Source organism: Rhineura floridana, chromosome 1 (assembly GCF_030035675.1).
Source record: "Rhineura floridana isolate rRhiFlo1 chromosome 1, rRhiFlo1.hap2, whole genome shotgun sequence".
Lineage (NCBI taxonomy): Eukaryota > Metazoa > Chordata > Lepidosauria > Squamata > Rhineuridae > Rhineura > Rhineura floridana.
The window spans coordinates 281,004,692-281,025,910 of NC_084480.1; the positions used below are offsets into that span (position 1 = coordinate 281,004,692).

A 21,219-nucleotide genomic window follows, 5' to 3' on the forward strand; every position below is an offset into this window, starting at 1 on the left:
ATAACTGTGAGGGGGAAACTACACTTCCCAGGATTCTTTAGGCGAAGTCATGGGCTTTAAATGTGAATTGGATGTGCTTTAAATGTGTTGATCTACTTAATCAACTTTGCCTGCATGTAAATCGTTTTAATTAATTTTTCAAAATGGAAATGAGCTGGGTGACCATGTGCTACTCACCATCTCTCAGCCTATCCTCCCCTCAAGATGAAAACAACAGAGTACCATGACCACCCCAAGGAAGAAGGGCACACTTAAAATGTAGAGAAACAATCATCTACAACCATAGTGTGAAATCAAATACTCATTGGGACACAGTATGAAGAAATATTTATATAAACATGACTATCAAATATGTTTATTAATTACATAATCTGTAATTGATATTTATAGTGCAATCCAATGTTTGTTTACTCAGAAGCAAGTCCCAATGTATTCAATGGGGCTTACTAAACTGGGAAGTGTGCAGAGAACTACAGCCTCAAGTGATAAGGAACTTATTCTTTCAACAAGCCTTTTAAGCTGAGACCTTATCCCAGTCTGAGTCTGTGTTGGAATTGCTTTTTAATATGTTTTAAGCCTTTTCTTTTTTTTAAAAAAATGTTTTTTAAAGCTTTTAAAAATGTTTTCAAAGATGTTTTAATAGATTTTAAAGTCTGTTTTTTATGATGTTTTAAAGTGCTTTTAGTACTTTTGTTTCCTGTCCTGGGCTCCTACTGGGAGGAATGGCAGGATATAAATCAAATAATAAATAAACTTCATTCACCCAACCCAAAATTCAGAATCATGCCTCTTTAGGCTGTTTTCCAACTGTTTATTCTTGCTTTGTGGTTACTGGATTTTAAGGGGATTTATTTCTTGTTGTGAGTTGTCTTGGTTTCCAATCACCAAACCAATCACAGAGTTGTTAGAAAGACTCCATACACACACTGCAGATGTATACATACATACAGCCCATATAATACTTTATTGTCAAACCACTTGGTCATTGCAAAAAATCAGTATTAATTTTAAACAAATCAGTATTAGTTTCCTACATAATAAAAAACTGTAATACCTAAGTAAGCCCTGCCTAATTGCTTTAAAACAGGACTGGAGAACAACAGAAAGAAAGTCCCCCCCCCATTTTTTAACTCTGTCCCACTCACCTCCCATCTGCTGCTGCTGCTTTCTCCCTCCATTTTCAGCCATTCTCTCTCTCTCTCTCTCTCTCTCTCTCGGTTCATCACACAGATTCAAGCTCAGCAGAAGGCCAGTGTGAGTCACATGTCTGTTGCCCATCAATCACAGGAGCAGACTTCCCCTGCTTCTTCCAAGTAACTGGAAGAGGAGGGAAAGAAAGAGTGAAATGAAAGAAGTGTTTCTTCTGCGCATGCAGTACGTTATAACCCACTATAAGGCATTTTTTAATCACTTAATTAAAAATAAACCATGCCCTTTTTTAAATTTAAACCTACTTCAGATGAAGTACTGTGTATGGGGCAAGCTCAGGGATTTGATTAGGGATACCTTACAGTCATCTCTGAGTTGTAATCAAGGACAACAGATTATGTCAATTTCAAGGGAAAAAAGTCCAAACAGCTTCTAGTTTTTTTTCCTCCCGTTTTTCACTTTAACCTGTGGATTCTCCGTGGGGGGGTTGTGTATCACCAAGAAAACTTCCAGAGTTGTAGAGCAAGCGATTCTGAATCCAACAGTATAAGACTTGTGTTTGTTTTGAATTGGGACTATACAAAGCACCAGAAAGGAGTGGGGGATAGGGTTGCCAGGTCGGAACCATCCAAAAACCTGAGAAAATGGGGGCGGGCCCTAGTGACGTCATGGGGTGGGCCCTAGTGACGTCACAGGGTGGGTCCTAGTGATGTCATGGGGCGGGCCCTAGTGACATCATGGGGCGGGCCCTAGTGACATCATTAAACATGATACATTGTATCAACCACAGTTGCTTGGAGCATACCATTCAAAGAAAATTATCTGGAGATTAAAATAGAAATCTTATCTAAAATAGGGTGTTCCTAGGTCCATCTGAAGTGACAAGGTCATTCTTTCTCACAAGCTTAGGGTGATGCAAAATGGAAATGGACTGCCTTCAAGTTGATCCCAGATAGGATCTTCATGGTAAGCAGTATTCAGACAGAGGTGGTTTACTATTGCCTTCCTCTGAGTCTGAGAGGCAGTGACTGGCCCAAGGTCACCCAGTGAGCTTCATGGCTGTGTGGAGATTCAAACCCTGGTCTCCCAGGTCACAGTTCAACACTTTTAGGGAACATTTAATCTAGCTTACTTGCTTCTGGCTTTACAAAGTACACAATGTCACCTACACATATTTTCAGGGGACTATTTATATACCATTTCATTGTTCTAAAATAATGCAGAGGTGTGTGTTCTCTCTCCCCCACCCCCCATTTAGGACTTGCCTCCTTAAAAGATAAAGAATATGCATATATGTGTATCACTTATATTTCCTGCCAGTAGCATACTATCGTCATTATCTGTGGGCTCGTGCTGACTGGCCAACAAAGAGGAGTATCCACTGTCCTCCTTTCCATTGTCCATTTCACTAGCATTCCCAACATGCCTCCACAAAATTTGTTGTTTTGCTTTGTTATTATGTAGAGGTTTTCCTTCGCTTTTGATGTCAACACTCTTGGGGCTTCCATAGTGCTGGTCACTATACAATAGCTTCTGATACTCTTTAGTGCAGTCTTTACAAAACTCCTTATTATAATTAGCAATACAGAGCTCTTCTGATCTTTTTTCTGTTCCAAATGGTTTTAACGGTGAAAGTCCACAGTGAACAGTGTGTCCTTCCCTGTCCACTTTGGAACCCGTTTCCTCGCTTTTGTGTTATGTCTGGCCCCGAGATCTCCCTCCCCTCCCCCGTTGCTTCTCCCTTTCTCTCTCCGCCCGCCCCCTTTCCCTGGTAATAACGACATGTATGCCCTCCTGACCACATTCTAGCAACTGGGAATGTGCCAAGCGCCGCAGCAGGCAGCTGCTGCCACCCACTCGCCTTGCCTTGCCTTGCCCTGCCCCCTCGCTCAATGCAACGGACCCCCACCCCAGAATCCTGCGCCCCCTCCTCTTTCCCTTGGGAAAAAGGGGTGAGCCGGCGAGGAAGGGAGCTCTCTTTCAGCCTCCCCCCCTCAATTCAGGGCTCCCAAAGGCTCCCGGTCTCCTCTCCCCGCCCGCCAAGCCCCCGATCGGGGGGGGCAAGGCTGGCATCAGCCGGCCAGCCAGCAAGCTACCCACGCCACCCTCCCAGAGCATGCTGCTCGGAGAAGCTGCAGCTGCAGCTCCCGCTCGGACTATAACAGCGGCTCGGGCTGCCTCGCTCGGTGTGTGGGCACGCACGCACGCGTGCGCGGTGGCGGCTCCGGGCGTCAGTGTTCGCCCACCAGCTTCACCGAGTCCAACTCCGCCTGTCTGACTGTGCCGCCTCGCTCCCTCCCGGCACCGTGTGTGTGAGAGCGGGTGCGTGTGAGTGTGTGAGAGCTGCAATTGGCAGGAAGGGGCTGAGCGAGAGGTTGACAGCCGCAAGTGGCTGCATTGCAGCGGCGGAGGCGCGCACCCCAGGCACCGCACGGGCTGGCCGGGGACCAGCAGGCGAGGGGAAGGGAAGGGAGGCCGGCCGATGCCAGCCTTCCCCCCCGATCGGGGGCTTGGTGGGCAGGGAGAGGAGACTGGGAGCCTTTGGGAGCCCTGAATTGAGGGGGGGAGGCTGAAAGAGCCCCCTTCCTCGCCGGCTCACCCTTTTTCCCAAGGGAAAGAGGAGGGGTGCAGGATTCCGGGGTGGGGGTCTGTTGCATTGAGCGAGGTGGCAGGGCAAGGCAAGGCGAGTGGGTGGCAGCAGCTGCCTGCTGCGGCACTTGGCACATTCCTGGTTGCTAGAATGTGGGCAGGAGGGCATACATGTCGTTATTACCAGGGAAAGGGGGTGGGCGGAGAGAGAAAGGGAGAAGCGATGGGGGAGGGGAGGGAGATCTCGGGGCCAGACATAACACGAAAGCGAGGAAACGGGTTCCAAAGTGGACAGGGCTAAATCAAGGCAGCCTCACCTTGAACAGTTTCCTGTGCATTTGGGCTCCGCTAGCCGAAGCAATTGGGGTCTCTGAATCCAGGTGAGAGTCGCTGCCTTCTCTCCACCGGGCGAGCCAGCTCTGCGGGGCTGCTAAGCTTGAGCTGCCACCGGAAAGAGTTCTTTTCCTTTCCGGAGCAGGGGAACTGGCTCCGGGCCTAAGGAGGAGCCAGCCCAGCCTGGCCTCCACAGCCACCACCTCTTCACGCATGCATGGCTGAGGGGGCCGCTACAAAGCTGGAGATTCACCAGTTTGACTGACATATGGCCGGAGGCCAGAGATGGCCCCATTTTCCCTGAGACTCCGGCAGAAAACCGGAGACCTGGCAACCCTAGTGGGGGGGTATTTTCATTTAACATGGTAGAACGCGAAAAAGCCCTGCTGACTATAGTATACAGCCACTCTTGTGGCTGTATAATTATTATTTAGTCATCTCAAGCAGACTGAGCGTTCGTTTGAGATAAATTGCATTGGGGGGGTTACATGCATACGTTAGAATATGAGGTGAAAGCTGCCCTTAAAATACTTGAAAGAAACAAATCACCAGGAATAGATGGCATACCAACAGAGTTGCTACAAGCTACTGAGACTGAATCTGTACAAATTTTGGCAAAAATTTGTCAACAAATACGGAAAACTAAACAATGGCCCACAGACTGGAAGCGTTCAATATACAGCAGGGCCCTGCTTTACGGTGCTTCACTAATGCGGCGGTCTCAATTAGACGCAATTAGACTAAAGCCCCACTCATACAGTGCTTGTTCTGCTTTTATGGCGCTTTTCGGGCTTCACACGCCATTCTATTCAATGTGTTCCGCTTTTCGGCGGGGGTCTGGAACGTAACCCGACATATGAGTGGGGCCCTACTGTACATCCCAATTCCAAAGAAAGGGGATCCCAGGGAATGCAGTAATTATCAAACTATTGCCTTAATATCTCATGCAAGTAAAGTAATGCTTAAGATTCTACAACAAAGGCTCTTACCATATATGGAGCGAGAAATGCCAGACATCTAAGCTGGATTTAGAAAGGGAAGAGGCACCAGAGATCATATTGCAAACATATGTTGGATAATGGAACGGACCAAGGAATTTCAGAAGAAAATCACCCTGTGCTTTATAGATTACAGCAAAGCCTTTGATGTGTGGATCGTCAAAAACTATGGACTGCTTTAAAAGAAATGGGGGTGCCACAGCATCTGATTGTCCTGATGCACAACCTATACTCTGTACAAGAGACTACTGTAAGGACAGAATATGGAGAAACCGATTGGTTCCCCATTGGAAAGGGTGTGAGACAAGGGTTATTTTATTGTCCTATTTGTTTAACCTGTACGCAGAACATATCATACAGAGAGCGGGATTGGACCAAGATGAAGGAGGTGTGAAAATTGGAGGAAATATCAATAATTTAAAATATGCAGATGATATGATAGTACTAGCAGAAACCAGTAATGATTTGAAATGAATGCCAATGAAAGGTAAAGAGGAAAGCACAAAAGCAGGACTACAGCTGAACGTCAAAAAGGCTAAAGTAATGACAACAGAAGATTTATGTAACTTTAAAGTTGATGACGACATTGAACTTGACAAAGATTATCAATACCTTGGCACAGTCATTAACCAAAATGGAGAAAATAGTCAAGAAATCAGAAGAAGGCTAAGACTGGGGAGGGCAGCTGTGAGAGAACTAGAAAGGGTCCTCAAATGCAAAGATGTATCACTGAACACTAAATTCAGGATCATTCAGGCCATGGTTTTCCCCAGAGCTTGGAAAAGTTACTTTTTTGAACTACAACTCCCATCAGCCCAATCCAGTGGCCATGCTGGTTGGGGCTAATGGGAGTTGTAGTTCAAAAAAGTAACTTTTCCAAGCTCTGGTTTTCCCAACCTCTATGTATAGATGTGAAAGTTGGACAGTGAAAAGGTATATAAGAGAAAAATCACCTCATTTCAAATGTGGTGTTAGAAAGCTTTGCGGATACCATGGACTGCGAAAAAGACAAATAATTGGGTGTTAGAACAAATTAAACCACAACTATCACTAAAATCTAGAATGATGAAACTGAAGTCATCATACTTTGGACACATCATGAGAAGACATGATTCACTAGAAAAGACAATAATACTGGGGAAAACAGAAAAGGTAAAGGTGTCCCCGCACTTGTAGTGCGAGTCATTTCCGACTCTTAGGGTGACGTCTTGCGACGTTTACTAGGCAGACCATATATATGAGGTGGGATTGCCAGTTCCATCCCCAGCCTTTCTTTACCCTTCAGCATATGCCAGGTACTCATTTTATCGACCACGGATGGATGGAAGGCTGAGTGGACCTCGACCCCTTTTACCAGAGATTCGACTTCCTCCTTTCATTGGAATCGAACTCTGGCCGTGAGCAGAGCTTTGGCTGCGTTACCGCTGCTTACCACTCTGCGCCATGGAGTATCTTTATGGGAAAAACAGGAAGGAGTAGAAAAAGAGGAAGGCCAAACAAGAGATGGATTGATTCCATAAAGGAAGCCACAGACCTGAACTTACAAGATCTGAACAGGGTGGTTCATGACAGATGCTATTGAAGGTCACTGATTCATAGGGTCGCCATAAGTCGTAATCGGCTTGAAGGGATATAGCAACAACAACATGTGTATGTATCCATTCTTTGCTGTCAGCTACCGAAACAATTAATTTTGTGTTCTGTATAGTGTTTGACAGTTTGTTTATTAATAAACACAACTATATTTAAATAATATTTTAAATTATTCTGGAACCCTTTAGGGAAAAAACACAAAATTAGTTGTTCCATGGCAATACCAGGCACATTTCAAAAGTATGAAATTAAATATCACACACTACAAAAGAAGAGAACAGATACAAAACTTGACGTTTGCATTAAGTAAACGTTAAAAATCATTCCAATGAGTTGGATCAATTGTACATCATCCATCCCTTTATTCTCTTTGAAAATAGTAAACTGTCCTTTGCCAGCCTGCTCCTGACACTTGCATTTAGGCTTCATACTATCCTAAAGATATGTTTCTGGCCAAGGAAGAATTGATTTGTTTGAAGGTCAAGAATCAATGTTTGAGAAAGCACAAGAAACAACACTTCTATGCATCTGCCAAAGCAGATCAATTATTTCCTTTCTGCTTAAACTAAGATAGATTTGTTTTGGTGATTCTTCCTGGACCTTACTTGTGAAAGGATGCCATTTGTAGCTGCAGTGAAGTACTCCACTCACTGCTACATCTGCAATTACCCTGCTGATGCTAAAGAAACTTCCATGTCAGCAAAGGGTGATCCCAAAATACAGCAAAGGTTTTTGTTTTTTATCTGTAGCATTAACGATTTCTGTCAAACACACCTTCAAGCCTGCCTCCTTTAATTACTAGAGACTGACTGTTACGCTCAGTGTAATTATGGCTGGATAGAAAGCATATCACACAGTCATTTCAGTTCCTGGTCAGTAACCATGACAATGCCAAGAAATAAAGTGTGCACTAAATGATGGTCATGCAAAGAGCAAAAGAGAAAAAGTGCACCCTTTGTTCCTGTGTGTATAACTTCTGTTATCTACAGGAGGCTTGAGGTTCTATCTTAAGGAAACAATCTGTTTCTTTAATATAAGTTGACTTTTTGTATTGCTTATATTTCTTTTCACCTGGCAATTCGCCGGTCACCAACAAGCACTCTGTCAGTAGGAGTTAAGAGATATTGTACTGCTTGGGATTCCCAGCTATCTTCCTATTCCCAGAAGCCAACAGGTTTTGGGTGGCCAAGGCAGCCAGCCAAACTTTATGTTTGAGCATGTCGCAGATTCTCTTCCTTTACCTCAGCCCAGAAACCCAGGTTGCAACCCCATTACCATGAAGGGAAAAACTGAGCTCCCATACTTGAGCCCTGATGGTAATGTGGACCATGGTGTAATTTCAGAATTAAAGTAGAAATCTTTCTTTCATGACTTGGGACATTGAATGTGTGGGATGGAATCATCGTGTGTGGGGGGAGGGGCATGTGCAAGTTAGAACCAGCCCCCCCTCCAATTATGCTTGGACCCCACTTTAGATCACTAGTGGCCAGTGGGGAGGAGGAATTGGTGGGACGGCATTGCTTACCTGGCTTCCCAATGTGGAGGTCACTGCCAGTAACTGAGGGCAGAGACACACTTACTGTTGTGCCAGTTCAAGTGTGTCTCCACCTCTGTTTGCGAAAAGGGGGGCACACAATGCTAATCAAACTCCACCCCTTTTTATTCTAAAACCTGGTTGGATCAGCTCCATTTTCTTTTTAAAATTCAGCTTCAGACAGTTTTTGCAACTGATTGGAAGATCAATCCAGATGTGGCCAATGGAAATGCTTTGCTGTAGGCTCAGGCAGAGGCAGTGATTGGCCCAACACTTTCCAGGGTAGGGGGGTTCTGAAAGGCCTGAAGTCAATGGTGGGGAAGAGAGATGTGTCCAGCCAAGAGCAGAGCTGCTTGAAAATGCAGCCTGAAAAACCATTCTCACTGCTTTTGAAGCAACTAGTTTGTCTACAACCTGAGAGGGACAAGTGGCAGTGCAGGGGGGTCAGTGCAGGCAGAGCACCCCACTTTGCCCTGCCGGCAGCAGCTGCTTTAGATATCACACGATGGCATAATTTTAGCCCAAGTTCATTTTTGGAAACTGTGCTGAGTGTCAAGGGCCAGCTCTGAAGCATGTGAAGTAACTATTGTTATGATTTATTTCATTTATGAATCACTTTTCATGAGGCATCCCAAAATGATCTGCAATATAATAACATATCTGTAAGGCACTTGTGTATATAAAAGCAGTTACAGCAATTATAGAGACAACTTTTTAAAAAATTGTAAATGCAAAAAAAACTTAAAACAACAACAGCACATACATAAAATCAATTCTATTCCAAGACAGATGTCAATTGCGATAAAGACATTAAAGGCTTGTTGAAACTAAGAGGAACATCCTTAGCAGGCTCCAGAAAGACAATAGAGATACCTGCTTGTCTGCAAAGGGAGGGAACTCCAAAGGGTAGGTGCTGCCATACTAAAGGCTCAATTCCGACATCATGTGGGATGGACCTCCAGATGTGATGGTATCTGAAGGATGCCCTCTCCTGCAGAATGCAGTGATTGGTTGGGTATGTAGGGGGTGAAGCAATCTTTTAGGTATCCTGGTCCCAAGCTGTATAGGGCTTTGTACACCAATACTAGTAACACAGCTGAATACCCATACCTCCCCTGCACAAACCTCAAGAGCAAGGCATTCAACTCTGAGCTATGCTTATCACTTTTTAGATGTTGGCCATTATATCACAGTCTTATAACTTGTTCTGGGCATTGTAGTGAAAAGGAGAATCCATTCTTACATTGCTCAGGCTAATCTTGGATGTCTCACAACAACACACAGTTTGCAAAGTTTCTGACTTCCTTCCTATGCTTCTGACATTTGCCCTTTGGTTCCTTTTTACATTTTCAAACAACAATTGCTACAAGAGGGGTTATTTCCTCAGCCCTTTCTTGGCTGGAAACTTGGTAAAATTAGAAACTTTTGTGTAAGCTGCTTCATTTCATGTCTTTATAAGGCAACTCAGCTGATTCGTGCTTGGTTGCCACCGTTAGGCTTCTGCCTATGTCTTTGATCTTGTGTAAACCCATTCCTTTCACTGTCAAGTTTCAGGAGACATTCCATTTTCTATCCTATTTCACACTAAAACATTCAGTGAGTACATACTGATTTGTAGAAACAGTAACTCATCCCAGTTCATGTTGTTTGTATGGAGGATCTGTAAGAGCTCTGCTGCATCAGACCAAATGCCCATCCTATTTTCACAGTGGCCAACCAGATGCATATGGAAAACCCACAAGAGGATATGGGTGCAACACGACTCTCCCCTATTGTCAAGAATAGCTAACTTTGGTCAAGCTGAAGTGAGGCAACCAGAGAGAATTCTGGGAGCTTGTGGCTTCCTTAAGATTCCCTACAGGGGAAGATCCGAAGCTCAGTGTCAGACAGGCAATTTACAACCTTGCAAGGAAATGCAACTGATTCTTAGGTGTTGCCCCTTATCAGCTTCCTGGGATTACAAGTCAGGAAGAGGGGATATTGTAGATCAGGACTCCTGGATGGCGCTGTCTCGCTCTCTCAGTCTTCAAAGACTTCAAAGGAAGGGATCCCCAGCAGGGGCGGGATATGGCCATTTACTTTCCCCCCTCCTTGTTGAGGAAAAGAAACCCATAAATATGAAGAAGTTTCTTTCAAAACTGAGTTCCCTCTTGTTCCATCGACCTCGACTCACTGACGTGTAACAGGAACAGCCGTTTGGGAACCCGGCTGCTCCATGAAGGAATAGAGTTACTTGGATGTAAGTATAGGATCTTAGTTAAGGTAAGTCTTTCTTTTGTTTCGTGTCTGTATTGAACATCTCTCCTTTTGTTGTGCCAATGACCGTGTGTAGCCTGCCTGAGGGTGATTAGCTTTAAGGAATCAAACTACTGCTTCTCCTTTTGTATATACCAAAGTATTTACTCTTAAATAAACAATCTTTGTATAAAAGGTGTGTATTGGCTTGGAACTAAGGATTCTAAATCTAGTGCTGGAAGGCTGAACACTACGGATTGATTAGAGAGGGTAAAACCCCTAAAAAATAACATAGTTCTCTGAGGTCCCTTCACTCAGGGGAAGAATTTAGAAAGAAGGGTGGTGGCAGTGAATACCAGGGACAATTATTTCCGTGGAAATGGAGAAGTGTGCCTGAGACGTGGGAACCCAGTGGGGTGGGGACTGTTCTCAGAAGCAAAGAACCCCCTTGGAGTACTGAGGGTAAGGAACCCCAGGGGGATGGATCTTTGACACCTATAGATTATTTCTTATATTTAAGAAATTCGATGTAATAGGCTCAATCTAGCAAAGCTGGTCCCAATGAAAACCATGGCCATGATTATGTCCTAGCCCTCAGCATAGCCCTGTTAAAATCATGAATTAGTCATAACTAGCTTTTGCTGCATTGTTTCCAGTAAATTTATTGGCCTAGATCCAAACCACTGGGACTTTTTTGAAGTGGTATTCCCAGTGCTTGGAATGAATTAGTCCAGTTGAATGAAGTTCAATGAACTAGTTCAAAAATCTCTGAACTACACCTGAAAGTATTCTCCATCATTTCCAGGTGAACTAAAAGTAAATTAAGTTCATTTTGGGATGGAACTTTGAATGATTTCTAGTCCATCTAATTCATCTTTGCATTCATTCCTTTTCCACTCTCTGATAAAAAGTCAATCTGACATATATAAAGAAAGTTAGAAAGCAAAACATAGAAGTGATGCTCTAAGGCTTATTAGGTAGATATGGAGGTACTGCTGCTAAGGATGCTTGGTCACTTAATCACTGTTGCTAAGCAATTAGAAGGAAGGAATGTGAGGCGTTTTCTGTATCTTCCCTGCTAAAGAGAATTGCTCACTTCCAACACAAGCAGCTTCCAGCAAGAAGTCCAGGTACAGGAACAACAGTGAGCAAATGCTTTGTGCCTTTAACAGCTGTATGGCTAGCACAAATTGAACTGGGTAAGCCTTTTCTGTTGTGGAAATTCAATTATGGGGAAAACAGAATGTTGACATTGTGTCTGCCAGACACCTTGTTACTTATGTGTGGCCCCTGATTTCCTTTCGGACCTTATACTTCACCACAGCAGCTTGTAACATTTAGAATGCTGAAAAAAATTGCTGAGGATAAACATTGTATGAACGAAAAGTTCATTTGGATGAAACTGAACTGGTTGCTTTTGTAAAAGGATAAACATGAAGTGGAACTAGTTCCTTTTTGAACAGGATTAACTTGAGTTAGGATGAGTTCCTTTTAAAAATGAACTTTCCAAGCACTGAGTATTCCCCACTTCCCTCACAAGAGAACAAGGTTAGGTAAGTGTTGCTGCCACACCATGCTGACCACTACAATTCCTTGAAGGTTAGTGGCTACCAACCTCCACCATGCCCTCATCATCCCCAGTGGGTACTGGTGCCCCCATATACCTGGCCCAGTCCTCACAGAAGATCACAATCCAGCCATACCCACTACACAGATGAACTGAGCTCACTTTACTAACTATAGCTGACCCCACCCTGTACTAAAGAGAGAATGTGGGGAGGGAGCCAGGAAAAGGCACTGAGCAGTAGTGTAGTGGCAAATTCAAAAGTGCATGGTCCCTTCATGATAGTCACACCACATCCCTCCCTCTTTTTTTGCTGCTGGGTTGAGAATGAGATCCTTATTAATGTCTTCTATCAGAACAACAGATGTCCCTAGGACCTAATAAGCACAAAATAGGAGAGTGTTAGCTACTGAATAGAGTATTCTCAGTGGCTGATTCATCTCCTTTCACTGATTGGCTCCAATCAGCAGAAAAGGACGAAGAATCATGTTAGAAGACTCTTCTCAGTGGCCAACACACTCTTCTTTCATGTTGATTGGCTCCTAGAATTCTAGAGACATAGGGACCCTGCTGGGACTCTGCTCCCAAAAAAGTAAGAGATCCCCTGAGACCCTGGATGACTACACCACTGACACCAAGAGGGTAGAGACTCCAGGGAGGAAAGGCCAGTTTCTGTCTTTAGCCTACCACTCCTTTCCCTCCCCCACAGGACCAGAAGGAGGAGAAATGCTAAGCTGAGAAGCAAAGTAAGGCAGAATCAAACTGTCCAAGGCACTGGAAGCTGCCAGACTCTTCTCCATAGAAGCCACTGCCAGGCCAGGCCACAAGCCTCAAACTGGCCAGAAGTAAGACTGACCTAGGAAAGTTTTTTTTTTTAAAAGATACTTTGTTTTTAAAGATATTTTAAAGATTTTCAAAAGATTTTATTTTTCAGATGTTTTATACATGTTTTTAGAGTTTTATCGCCTGTTTGCCACCCTTGTGTTCTTTTGGGAGGAAGGACGTGATATAGATTTAATAAATTAATTAATTAAAATGGCAGCTGGAATCTACAGGGAGAAACGCTGGTGAGTCACCCCCACCCCCACAATCACCTCACCTTCTTGGAAATTGCTAAAATGCCACTCCTTTTTCCTAGCCTGTGAATGGTACAACAAAATGGGGGCATTTTGGCCCAACCCTCACCAAAAGTTAATGTTGGTATCCAAAGTGATTGGGAGTTTGATCATAAGAGGGTTAATGGAGCCAGAAGTACTGCTGGATATTCCTGACAAAATAGTCAGGTACATCTTTTGTTAGGAAAACTATAGGTGATATGTTTCCATGGGAACTAATTGGTATACTATCTTTCTTGAATTTTTTGAATGGGCAATAGCAGACCTCCCCTTCCCCAGCCAATGATGATAATAATCGGTTTCTCTTTCTGTGGAAACAGACAACATGAACTGTGGTTTCCAAGTGGGATGAAAACAAACAGAGAAATTCAGAGAGAGACACAAGTTTGGATGCTATAAGATAACAGCATTTGGGGGGTGCTGGCTTTTCTTGGGAATTTAATGTGGTCAATGTCTGTGTGCTGGATTGTTTGAGTTGTATCTCCACTTACGTCCAACCTCAATATTACTTAATAAACTTAAATATTGCAAAATGTACCAACCCCTCCTTTCACAAGAAACCAAATCCAGGTAAACCCTATGCCCCTGAAACTTCTCACTGCTTGGAGAAATGGGGTGAGCATGACAGTATGCCTGGGAGATAGTGAGGCAAATCAACTCTGTAAAAGACTCTCTTGAGTGCTAGAGCTTCTTCAGTTATGGTCCCTCTTTCATTGAATGGATCCTCCCTTCCTCTCAGATTAAATAAGCAGAAGCTTTACTACAGTGCCAGGCCAAGGCAAAGGTCTCAACCAATTAGCAATGGGAAAGTGGGCCATTGAAGAGATTTAACACACAAAAATCACCCTGGAGCAACACACCCCTTGCTGCTCCCCCCAGTTTCATTGCCTCATCCATACATTGAGACTCCTTAGCTTTAGCAGTCTAGCTGGCCCTGTATGTGGAACAGGTAGTAGTTCACAGAAAGCTACGTTGATTTGCTTCTAGGACTGCATGACTACATTTCCCCACATCATTGGTGCCAACATGCACCACTATTTACCAAGCTTTCTAGATGACATGTGATGTCCACAACCTTCATGCCAGGCAGGCAAGTCACGATGTGGTCTGCATACCCATCACAAACCTAGCTATCTATGTCCCCAATGACTGGATCACTCATGTCAGAACCCCTGACCCCTGGAGTAGTATTCTCAGCACATCACAGTATCTCTTCATCCCTCAAGGAATGGACCCCTCCTTAAGAGATCCTTTCCTTTTCCTCACAGTGGTAAGGCTTTTTGCATGGAGAAGGTCCCAGGTTGAATCCCTAACATCTCCAGGTATCATCATCATCATTAATAATAACAATAATTGCATTTATATCCCACCTTTTCTCCAAGGAGCTCAAGGTGGTGTACATGGTTCTCCCTCTCCTCATTTGAACAACCCTGTGAGGTAGATTAAGCTAAGAAGCAGTGACTGGCCCAAGGTCACCCAGTGAGCTTCATAGCTGAGTGAGGATTCATAAGAACATAAGAAGAGCCTGCTGGATCAGGCCAGTGGCCCATCTAGTCCAGAATCCTGTTCTCACAGTGGCCAACCAGGTACCTGGGGGAAGCCCGCAAGCAGGACCCGAGTGCAAGAACACTCTCCCCTCCTGAGGCTTCCAGCAACTGGTTTTCAGAAGCATGCTGCCTCTGACGAGGGTGGCAGAGCACAGCCATCATGGCTAGTAGCCATTGATAGCCCTGTCCTCCATGAATTTGTCTAATCTTCTTTTAAAGCCGTCCAAGCTGGTGGCCATTACTGCATCTTGTGGGAGCAAATTCCATAGTTTAACTATGCACTGAGTAAAGAAGTACTTCCTTTTGTCTGTCCTGAATCTTCCAACATTCAGCTTCTTTGAATGTCCACGAGTTCTAGTATTATGAGAGAGGGAGAAGAACTTTTCTCTATCCACTTTCTCAATGCCATGCATAATTTTATACACTTCTATCATGTCTCCTCTGACCCGCCTTTTCTCTAAACTAAAAAGCCCCAAATGCTGCAACCTTCCCTCGTAAGGGAGTCGCTCCATCCCCTTGATCATTCTGGTTGCCCTCTTCTGAACCTTTTCCAACTCTATAATATCTTTTTTGAGATGAGGCGACCAGAACTGTACACAGTATTCCAAATGCGGCCGCACCATAGATTTATACAACGGCATTATGATATCGGCTGTTTTATTTTCAATACCTTTCCTAATTATCGCTAGCATGGAATTTGCCTTTTTCACAGCTGCCGCACACTGGGTCGACATTTTCATCGTGCTGTCCACTACAACCCCGAAGTCTCTCTCTTGGTCAGTCACCGCCAGTTCAGACCCCATGAGCGTATATGTGAAATTAAGATTTTTTGCTCCAATATGCACAATTTTACACTTGTTTATATTGAATTGCATTTGCCATTTTTCCGCCCATTCACTCAGTTTGGAGAGGTCTTTTTGGAGCTCTTCGCAATCCCTTTTTGTTTTAACAACCCTGAACAATTTAGTGTCGTCAGCAAACTTGGCCACTTCACTGCTCACTCCTAATTCTAGGTCATTAATGAACAAGTTGAAAAGTACAGGTCCCAATACCGATCCTTGAGGGACTCCACTTTCTACAGCCCTCCAATTGGGAGAACTGTCCGTTTATTCCTACTCTCTGCTTTCTGCTTCTTAACCAATTCCTTATCCACAAGAGGACCTCTTATTCCATGACTGCTAAGCTTCCTCAGAAGTCTTTGGTGAGGTACCTTGTCAAACGCTTTTTGAAAGTCTAAGTACACTAAGTACACTATGTCCACTGGATCACCTCTATCTATATGCTTGTTGACACTCTCAAAGAATTCTAATAGGTTACTGAGACAGGACTTTCCCTTGCAGAAGCTATGCTGGCTCTGCTTCAGCAAGGCTTGTTCTTCTATGTGCTTAGTTAATCTAGCTTTAATAATACGTTCTACCAGTTTTCCAGGGACAGAAGTTAAGCTAACTGGCCTGTAATTTCCGGGATCCCCTCTGGATCCCTTTTTGAAGATTGGCGTTACATTTGCCACTTTCCAGTCCTCAGGCACGGAGGAGGACCCGAGGGCCTGAGGACCCTGGCCTCCCAGGTCCTAGTCCAACACTCTAACCACTAGCTCTCAGGTAGGTAGGTCTGGGAGGATTCCCTGCCTGAAACCTGGACAGCAGCTGCCAGTCAGTGTAGACAGTAATATGTCCCTATCTTCCAGCTCTAATCGATGACAGCAGAGGAAACTGTCACCCTGGAAATGGGATGCTGCTATCATGTCCACAGAGGCTTCTCTCAGCTGCTTTGGCCTCAAGGGAACAGACTTGTTTCCTGAGGCCCAGCAGCTTGTTGCACCAAGCACATATCCACAACCTCTTTCTAGCAGGCAGACAGCAGTGCATGTGACATTCTGTACAATAAACCGGATAGGCCCCACACCCCTGCTGGCTTTCTACTTGCATACTTGTTATTGCTGTTTACTGAGTTCATTTACTTTGGAACTTGGGCTTGGTTAGGTCAAAAAAAGAAGGGGGGTTTGGCCATGGCTTTGCCTTCATGCCGAATTTGCACAGCTGCCAAACTCACTTGTTAACTTGACACTTTGTCTTTAGGGCCAAGATGCTCTGTTAGCTGGGGTTCTCATCTTGCTCACAGAGCAAGAAATTTTAAATGCCACAGGAGTCTTTATTGTTGTTTTCCTTTAGGGTTATTCTTTTTCTTGAGTCATGAGGAGCTGGTCTAACCCTACCTTGAGAAAAATTAATCTCCATTGTTCTGATGACACAATAGTTTGTTGCAAACCCTGAGCTTGAGATGATTGTCTCTTTTACAAAATCCGTATTTTACTGTTCTCTTTTAAGAACATGTTGCCACTTTTATTGATGGGAGGCACCTTTTTTTAAAAAAAACAACCCAGTGACATTGGCCCATCCTCCCAAATTAACATCCATCCAATAATATTCCTTTTGTGCTTTCTCTAATCTCCAAGTCATGTGGAATGATATTATAACAACCACAGTACATTTTAGATTGATAGATCAATCGTTCAATAGATAAATAGAGATTATATATGGTTGTATGAAAGTAATGGTTGTATGAAAGTAAAAGTGCTTAGAAGTAATATATCTATTAGATATGTATATTTTAAGTACTCTTGCTTTTTACTTTCATTCAACCATATTCAACCATTTTCTATTTGAAATTGTCATTATGGTGCCTGAAGTGTCACTGCTGAATACATGGAAAGCTTTGTGAGCTCTTTCTAAGGAGGTTTTTCTTTTTCTTATTGTGCATTAAGAATCACATCACTGTGCTTCAGTTGTATAACCCCCCAGAAGCCATTTTTATATAGATCTAAGATAACATGACCTACTTGTAGCCCTTTCATCACCACCCTACCCACCCCCAATACTTCAGTTCAACATTTTTCTCCATTACTGAAGTCAAATCCTAGGAAATCAAGTCAGTTCATTCTATCTACTTGAAAGAAAGACAGCTAACAAGATCAGATAGGAATAATTCCAGGGTATCACAGTCCCAGCACTCCAAACGCCGGAAGCTTCTGTTTTACCTGAAATATATGGGGTGATTCATATTATAAAATGACAACATAGGGGTCATTTTAACTGGCTAACTGTGGTGTTTATTTCCATTAAACAAGCTGTTGACATACTTCGCCATGTCACACTGATGAGGGAGTTTTCTGTACAACAGGGATGAGGGCCTATAGATGCCAAGGGAAGGGCCGTAGCTCAGTGGCAGAGCATCTGCCTTGCATGCAGAAGGTCCCAGGTTCAATCCCCAGCATCTCTGGATAGGGCTCGGAGAGACTCCTGTCTGAAACCCCGGAGAGCCTCTGCCAGTCATTATAGACAATACTGTGCTAGATGGACCAGTGGTCTGATTCAGTATAAGGCAGTTTCATATGTTCCTATGACTCCACCTCCCATCAGCCACAGTCAGCATGGCCAATGGGCAGGAATGACATATTAATGTAAGGAGGATAAGCCTATCAACGGGTGCTAGCCACAATGGCTATGTTCTGCCTCCACTGTTTGAGACAATATGTCTCTGAATGCCAGCTGCCAGGAATCATAAGTGGGGAGAGTGCTCTAGGCATCTGATTGGCTACTGTGAGAACAGGATGTTGGACTAGATGGGCCTGCTGGATCAGACCAGTGGCCCATCTAGTCCAGCAGGGCTCTTATATTCTTATGTTGCTAGCTTTCCACAGCTGGGGTGTGTGTCTGCCAAAAAGGCCCTGTCACGCATCTTCATTTCCTTTACCATGGAAAGTAGGCTGTCCTGTTTGGAGACAAACCTCCAGTAAAGATATTAGATCAGGGGTGGAGAACCTCTGGCACAGAGGCTAAATGTGGCCCTCCAAGCTTCTCTGTCTGGCCCTTGAGACTCTCCCAAGGCTACACCCCTTACTGGCCCTTCTCTACACTCTCCTTCAATTCTTGTGCCTGGCTCATGCTTCATGCTTGTCTAGATGGAGGAGAGAGAGAGAGTAAAAACTAGCCAACTGTACATTAGTTGCTGTGCCCACTTTTGCCTCAGGCCTCGCCCATCACTGGCATTTGGCCCTTGGAAGGTAATGTGGCCCTCAGGCTGAAAAAAAATTCCCCACTCCTATCTCAGGGCTTATCCAAACGGAGCAGGATAATCCACGGTTTCCATATTTGGTTTGTCATCTGATAGTCCTCACTTTGCCTTTTAGTTTGCTCTTTCCCAATTAAAAAAAAACGCTTTGTTGCACCCGCACATGCAGCGGTAAGACCCCTACATTCTTTTCGCTTTTTCCAAGCTCCGCCTCTAAAACCTCCCCCTATCAACCAATTGGTCAGCAAAAGAATTATGTATGCTCCTCTCCCCCTTTGCAACGAAGCACAATATGGCTGTAAAGGAGTTCTCGCCTTGGAAGGAAAGGCTGCTGGTCGGTTTCACGCCTGCCTAATTGACACCCTTTTCTTGTTTGCATTTGTGATATTACACTTAAACAAATGTATGCTTTTCTGCCTTTATTGATATTTAAGGAGATACACACGCTGGCAATGCACTTATTTCTCCAAAAAAGCAAGAAACGTGTGTCCCCCCCTTCTCCCTTTCCTTCCCACGAGAATGAAATTGACAAAGCTTTCCAGAGCAGTCTTGAAACCGACTAGAAGCTCTTTTCTTGTTTGCATTAAAGGAATGTATGCTTTTCTGATTTGAAGCAAAAACCCCAGCAAGTAGAATGAAATTGACAAGGCTTTTGGAGGCAGGCTGAAAACGACCACCCACCCTTTCTTGCTTGCTGTGCATTGCAGATTTCACCCAGAGCGGCTGCCCAGTTTGCAGGCTGGCAAAAAATTAAATGCATCTGCGCAGTAGTTGCAGACCACCATCCCCAACACCCCACCATTGCGAGCATTGGTTCATTTTTCCCAGGCTTATTCTCGCACATGCGCAAAAGTGCAGATATGTGATTGGCTGGAATGAGGAGAAGGGGCAAGGGGAAACGCCCAAGAACCACCCATCAGCTGTAAAGTCCGCGGTATTGCATCCTAACTCCTGAAGGCACAGCAGATGATTCCCGATTTTAAACAGCAAATCGGATTTTTGCCGGTATCGCAAGGAGCGGATTTAACCTGCAAAAATGCGTAACAGCGCGAGACGTCATTTGGACAACCGAAAAATAATGAACACACATAGTGGACGTGTCACACATTTTGCAGTGATCTGGATGAGCCCTTAGACAGTGGGAAGATTCATATGAGAGTTGGCAGTCCAGTAGCCTAACCATACCTGTTTTGCCAAAGTAGATGCTTAGCCACTGCTTTCTCTTTAGTAATTGCCTCTTGCATACTTAAGGGAGCAACAGCCACCTAGTTCCATTTTCATTGCTGGGCAGAGTTGTCACCATTCTTCATCACCTACTTTACCTGTAATAATGATAGAATAAAAAGGACATCCACAAGGAAATGCCACATCTGCAAGGAACAGCTTGTGTGCATTTAGACAGAAGGTGAAGGATTAGTTGATGCAAAGGTCAGAGATTAAGGATTTGCCAGCAGGAAGACAATTAAAGAATATTCATTTTGCATGGAATGCTAGAAAATCCAAGGAGGATTTGCAAGTGCCAAAACAATGAATATTTCAGTTTATCCCATACTAAGGGAAATGTTGCTGATGTGCTGCACATCAAGAAGTGCATTTCTAGGCAATGCATCAAAACTTTGAATTAATGTGAGGTTTCTTATTTATAGTTGCTTGCTTGTATCACTCTCATGAAAGGTCCTGTGTTTTGGCAGAGGATTACAAATTCATTGTCAATGACAAGATGGATTATTTGTTCCTAAAATAATCTAGTGGAACTTCATGTTATTATGTTATTCTTTTTTATTATTCTCACCTATTCTCTTCCTGGGAGATTCTGCAAACCACTGAATGTGGGAAGGGGGGAGGAACGCACGCTGGAATATCCATGTGGTGAAAAATTCCCTTTCACATGAACCCAGTGGGAGATTGATGCAGTGGCTGCAAATGTTGTATGTAAAATGCATGCATTCTCAGTCAGTATGTTGGTAATCTTTACTGGAGCATTTTCTCATCAAGAATCCCCTTGCCCGCAAATTACTCTAGTGCTGTGAGAAACCAAATGGGGAAAAACAACAACAGCTTCTGATAACCTAGAATAATTGTGTTTATTAGTTTGACAATGACGTCAATTAGTTTGACAATGAGGAGTGGTGAAGAAAGTACTAAAGTACCAGGGACCTCAGTTGTGCTCCATCCCCTGCCCCCCCTCCCACATACACACACTGTAGAACCTTATAGTACTCAAGACAAGAGCAAGGATCAAGCAGATATGAAATTATTTTAAATGAGACTGTATTTACATTTGTTACATTTCTTCCACATTAGAACCGAAGACAGACTTTCATCCAGGCATTGACCAGACTCAAGCCTGCTTAGCTTCAGCAAAGTTGCTGCACTAGGTAACCTTAGACCAAACCCTATATCTATATGCTTTGGTAGGTAGGGAGACATTGTAGCAACAGAAGGGCCATAGCTCAGCAACAGAGCACATGCATTGCATGCAGAAGGTCCC

At 43.9% G+C, this 21,219-nt stretch overlaps 1 long non-coding RNA gene across 1 annotated transcript in view; it reads right to left on the reverse strand.

The window, feature by feature from the left end:
* LOC133375497 (uncharacterized) overlaps positions 1-20,019 on the reverse strand; it is a 38,689-nt gene extending 18,670 nt beyond the window's left edge. Inside the window, exons 1-2 of the long non-coding RNA XR_009760243.1 lie at positions 19,914-20,019; positions 1,146-1,317 (exon numbers count right to left, since the gene is read on the reverse strand). This is a non-coding gene — a long non-coding RNA (uncharacterized LOC133375497). The remainder of the gene's footprint in view (positions 1-1,145; positions 1,318-19,913) is intronic.
* Positions 20,020-21,219: the final 1,200 nt, after the last annotated feature.